Genomic DNA, 6466 nt, shown 5'->3' with positions numbered 1-6466 from the left:
CCACAGTGAGGACGACGCTCATGGCCTTTGCTGGATTTGCTGGTATCGGGGCAACGCTGGCCCTGTTGATCAGGTGAATTTGGACACACTTTTCTTTGTACCTGAACAAGATATAACACATTTATGCTGGAGGCAGCCCCCCACTTTTATTTAACCTTTTCAACAGTTTGTAGTTTACTTTATGATTCATACAATACTACAGTTCTTTTGTTTTGATTGGTGTTGTATTTTTGGGAATGTTGTCCTGAAATGCTCAGCCTGGACTTGAGTCCCAGGCCACAGCAGGGACTGAGAAGGGGCTACATTTTTCCCTGCTATGCAGATGAAGCCCATTCATAAGCTCTGGATCCTGCTCTTTTGTATGGACACTCCAAGCATGTCAGGCAAGGAGGGGGCGGGTTTGCATGGAAGTAGTTCGACTTCCTGGTTCGGCAAATGTTGAGGTTCAGGTCTGCACGAGGAGAGAAGAGCGAGCACGTTCAAGACTGCTGGCTTCACTGTCAAAAGGGAGTCCAGACTAAATGACTGTACTTTGTGGAATAGCAACCTTGGCTCTGCTGCAAATTGGTGTCCTGGAACAACAGCGCCAAAGCTCTCACTGCTCTCCTAACGAAGTACCTCCAGTGCTCAAAGTGAACTGCTGCGTTCAAGTTCTATCGAAAGCAAACAGTAATGCAACTTACACCCAGTTCTTATCTAATTATAAAACTGTTGTTCAATCAATGTGTTTAATAAAAACTAAGCTTTCAATACATTAAGCGTTTGTCAAAATCCTTATTTCATAATGCTACATTTCAGCCCATGGCATGTTACATCTAACCCAGACTATGAGGCGAATTGTAACATTTCACTCCTTGTGTTTGAGCCTAAAGCATGCATTTTCTGTTTGTGTTGCAGAGATAACAGCTACAGCATTTAATAGCAGACACGTGTAACTAGTTTCTATCACATTTTGAACACACTGGCGTGGAGGAGCAAAACCTTTGCACACCTAAACACGACAGGTGCGTCGGAGAAAGGAGCACTCCCGCACACTGTCTTCACTTGTAAGTAAAGGTTTATTATACAAAAGAATAACGTTTCTGTCCAACGGCCTTCATCAGATTCTTCTTCCAGCAGAAGAGGAGGGAGCCAGTTAAATAGGCTGGTAGGCCTCCATGGACCAATCAGGTCACACTGCACCCTGGCATCATCATTGAAAACAATTAACCTGAATAGGTATGGCAGGTGTGGGCCTGAAAAGTGACAATGCAGAAGTTAAAATTTTCCTATTTCTTATATCTTGACCATATTGTCATTTTTCAGGGCCATACCTGCCTGTAGATATTCAGCTTGTTTTCAATTACACTATGATGCCAAGGGTGCAGTGTGACCTGATTGGTCCACCTAGGCCGCCGCCTACCAGCCTATTTAACTGGGTCCCTCCTCTTATCCTGTAAGAAGAACACACTGGCTTAAAAGAACTCCCAAGATACAGACAGAAATGTCAAAAACTATACCCCCCTAAAGACTAGACTCCCCTAAAGTAAGTTAAGAAAACCGGTGGGCACTGAAAAAAACTAAAACCAATAATTAAAAGTACTCAACATTTTGAAAATGATACTGAACGTCACAGAGAGACGGTATGATGACATGAACTGTGACCTCTGAGAAAAGTGTTTTCCTTCCCGCACAGAAATGCAACAGTAGGCCGTCGCTACGAGTTTGAGAAAAAATAAGAAGCATGGACATACATTACCAAACAAAGTGTTGTTGTTTTTAGCTAACGCTAGTTACTCACATGTTTTCTAAACGGAACGCAAACATTTAGCGAAACATTTTTCCTGGAGCACAGCACTTTGGTTCTGGGTCTTCCGCCCATAGCTTTTAGCTCATAGGTTTTTCCATCCAGGATAATCCAAACAAAATAAAAGTTCAGTGACGGCAAAGTCTGTCTGTGCAGAATTATGTTTATTTCTCAGCCATAAACCTTGGCATTGGATTGCTAGAAACAGCAATGTAAAAAATGACATTCCAAAGTAAATTATGGTTTGCAGCTTGTGAAACTGTGATGGTTAAGTGTCTCATTTGTGATTAGGCTACCACAGTAGACTAATATGATGGAGCAGTGTTTCCCACAGGATTTTGAGTATTTGTGGTGGGGGACCACAGACCCCCTAGGGGGGTGCGGGGGCATGCCCCCCGCAAGTTTTTTTTTTTTTACATTTTAAAGTAAAATGCATGAATTTGGTGTACTTTGAGAAAGCTTAAGAGCAAAATTAAAAGGCTAGATCTATGAAGAACATGTCATCATTACTGTGCTGTGGGTTTACAATGACAAACTAAATTTCTCCCTATAGGTCAGGGATACTCAACTTGCTTCGCCACTTTCGTGAAATGATAGAAGGCGAGGGGCCAGTTAATAAACAAACTATACATTTTTCTGTAGCGGATTGTAGGTTTTTGGGGTGTCAGCCGGAGTTTAGGCTGACAATGTCGTGCACACCGGATAGTTAGTTAGGTTAAGTTAGTTAGGTTAAGTACATACATAAGTGCCTGGGTAGCGAGCAGATGGCGGTATTTGACAATTTAGCAGCTAAATCATAGATTATTGAAAGATATTCCATATTCCAGACTGAAATGCTATAACAGAAGTATTGGCCAGAATGACATGAACATTTATTGGACACTTATTCAGCGGATATCTTGCATGTTGCGTTCAGGTGCAGGGTAGAAAAAGAAAAGAAATTTGGTCAAAATCCTTTTGTGGCGGCCTGCCACAAATTCCTTTATGTATGGGAAACACTGATGGAGCTAATATCATTAGTTTTTCTGACCCACCATATGAATTGTCATATTTTGTATGAGATGTTGAATTGAGGTATATTGTTCCCTGTACATTGTACCAGGTTTTCAGGTTATTGAGTTTAAGGGGAAGTTCCAGTCTCCCTGTATTTGACATTAAAATAGAAAGTAAACAGACAAACATGAAGTGGAGTTTAGGGTTTTCATGGGATCTCTTCCATTAATTACTCCCTAAACTCATTTTAAGTGGATTTATCATGAATTAAGGGGTGAATTACTGTGAATGTAAGAGTATTTTAAGGGCTTACTGGTTCATAGAGACAGGTTTTCTGCAGACGGGTCCTGGTTTCACTCGGCCTCTGACTGTCTCCTGCTGATCTGGATGAGACTTCAGACTCTTCAGGACCAGCCGACAGAGTCCAGAAGACCACAGCAGGTAGAGTAGAGTAGAGTGTGCCCTCTTTACATTTGAATACAACACACATCATAACCACAGAGTCCAGAAGACCACAGCAGGTAGAGTAGAGTGTGTCCTCTTTACATTTTAATACAACACAGATCATAACCACAGAGTCCAGAAGACCACAGCAGGTAGAGTAGAGTGTGCCCTCTTTACATTTTAATACAACACAGATCATAAACACAGAGTCCAGAAGACCACAGCAGGTGGTAGAGTGTGCCCTCTTTACATTTTAATACAACACACATAACCACAGAGTCCAGAAGACCACAGCAGGTGGTAGAGTGTGCCCTCTTTACATTTGAATACAACACAGATCATAAACACAGAGTCCAGAAGACCACAGCAGGTAGAGTAGAGTGTGCCCTCTTTACATTTTAATACAACACACATCATAAACACAGAGTCCAGAAGACCACAGCAGGTGGTAGAGTAGAGTGTGCCCTCTTTACATTTTAATACAACACACATCATAACCACAGAGTCCAGAAGACCACAGCAGGTGGTAGAGTAGAGTGTGCCCTCTTTACATTTGAATACAACACAGATCATAACCACAGAGTCCAGAAGACCACAGCAGGTGGAGTAGAGTAGAGTGTGCCCTCTTTACATTTGAATACAACACAGATCATAAACACAGAGTCCAGAAGACCACAGCAGGTAGAGTAGAGTGTGCCCTCTTTACATTTTAATACAACACACATCATAAACACAGAGTCCAGAAGACCACAGCAGGTGGTAGAGTAGAGTGTGCCCTCTTTACATTTTAATACAACACACATCATAACCACAGAGTCCAGAAGACCACAGCAGGTGGTAGAGTAGAGTGTGCCCTCTTTACATTTGAATACAACACACATCATAACCACAGAGTCCAGAAGACCACAGCAGGTGGTAGAGTAGAGTGTGCCCTCTTTACATTTGAATACAACACAGATCATAACCACAGAGTCCAGAAGACCACAGCAGGTAGAGTAGAGTGTGCCCTCTTTACATTTTAATACAACACAGATCATAACCACAGAGTCCAGAAGACCACAGCAGGTGGAGTAGAGTAGAGTGTGCCCTCTTTACATTTGAATACAACACAGATCATAACCACAGAGTCCAGAAGACCACAGCAGGTGGAGTAGAGTAGAGTGTGCCCTCTTTACATTTGAATACAACACAGATCATAACCACAGAGTCCAGAAGACCACAGCAGGTGGAGTAGAGTAGAGTGTGCCCTCTTTACATTTGAATACAACACAGATCATAACCACAGAGTCCAGAAGACCACAGCAGGTGGTAGAGTAGAGTGTGTCCTCTTTACATTTTAATACAACACAGATCATAACCACAGAGTCCAGAAGACCACAGCAGGTAGAGTAGAGTGTGCCCTCTTTACATTTGAATACAACACAGATCATAACTACATTTGAATACAACACAGATCATAACCACAGAGTCCAGAAGACCACAGCAGGTGGTAGAGTAGAGTGTGCCCTCTTTACATTTTAATACAACACAGATCATAACCACAGAGTCCAGAAGACCACAGCAGGTGGTAGAGTGTGCCCTCTTTACATTTTAATACAACACAGATCATAACCACAGAGTCCAGAAGACCACAGCAGGTAGAGTAGAGTGTGCCCTCTTTACATTTTAATACAACACACATCATAAACACAGAGTCCAGAAGACCACAGCAGGTAGAGTAGAGTGTGCCCTCTTTACATTTTAATACAACACAGATCATAACCACAGAGTCCAGAAGACCACAGCAGGTAGAGTAGAGTGTGCCCTCTTTACATTTTAATACAACACAGATCATAACCACAGAGTCCAGTTTAGTTTAGTTAATTTATTTAAGGATCCCCATTAGAAGCACACGGATGTACCTCTAGTCTTCCTGGGCTTCTGAACATAGAAAATACAAACGTATCATCAAAAAGTACAGTCAACATAAGATAAAAAAGACAATCAGGCAGGCTGAATTTCTACAGTACAGACATACAGTAAGACTACAGTCGACAATAGGCAGACATGCCGATTGTCGACAATACAGACGTGTAGAATAGTCAGTTATAGTCAACTACAACAATACAATTAAACACACAAGACCGAGAAAGAAACATGTGATGTGATAATAAAGTAGGCTACTAACAGATATACAAAAGAAAGAGGTTATTCAAAGTAACAATAACAATCAGACAGACACATACATACAGATCCTTTCCAAAAATAAATATCATGGAAATATGGCATCGAGGCAGTAATTACAGCAAAAGGATTCCCGACCAAGTATTGAGTGCAGGCATGAACATAACTTCAAAAGATCGACATTTCTGTTTTGAAAATACTGGGTTTTGATTGGTTTTATATGATTTAATTTCTTGAAATACTGTTTTGGGGGGTTTTATGAGCTGGAAGTCAGACATATGCAAAGTTAAACAAATAAATACTTGAAATACTTTACTTTGTGTGTAATGAATCTATAAACTATAATCTATGAAAGTTTCACTTTTTGAAAGGAATTATGGAAAAAAAACATGATATTCTAATTTTTTGGAAAGAATCTGTACATGAATGTGCCATCATGTTATACAGTTTTCTGAAAGTTGTTTTATTATTAACAGTATATTTGATGTCCTTGGGCAGAGAGTTCCAGAGTGCTATAGACCCTTCTCACGGGAGCCATTTTGTGTCGAGAAGCCAGGGTAAACACAGGTGCAAGCAAAACACTAATGAGGGTTTCCAAATTCCAATCATGGAAGTTGGAAACCCTCATTAGTGTTTTGCTTGCACCTGTGTTTACCCTGGCTTCTCGACACAAAATGGCCCCCGTGAGAAGGGTCTATTGACCTGTGCAGGCATGTCCAAAGTCCGGCCCTGGGGCCAATTGCGGGCCGCAGACTGATTTTAAATGGCCCTCGTCTTGTCTCTCAAAATATACTAGTGTGGTCCTCCACACAGTAGGGATGGGCATCGAATTTCGAATTTTCGAATAATCGTTATTATCAAGGTCGACTTTTATTATTGAAATTCGAAATTTGTTTATTGAATTTTTTTTTTCTTTTTTCTTTTTTTTCTTTTTTTGTGTGAGTGAAATGTTGCATTGTCTCCCCTGATTCTAAGTATAGTCGAATCGCTTGGTTTGAGCAAGTAAAACAATTTTTATAAGCAACCTCTCCCTCTTCATGGGATTTCATCCGCCATTCATTTTTCCATAAACCTTGCTTA

This window comes from Poromitra crassiceps, assembly GCF_964638095.1.
Source record: "Poromitra crassiceps genome assembly, chromosome: 16".
Lineage (NCBI taxonomy): Eukaryota > Metazoa > Chordata > Actinopteri > Beryciformes > Melamphaidae > Poromitra > Poromitra crassiceps.
The sequence above is the reverse complement of the archived record's forward strand: the minus strand, read 5'-3'. Positions refer to the sequence as shown.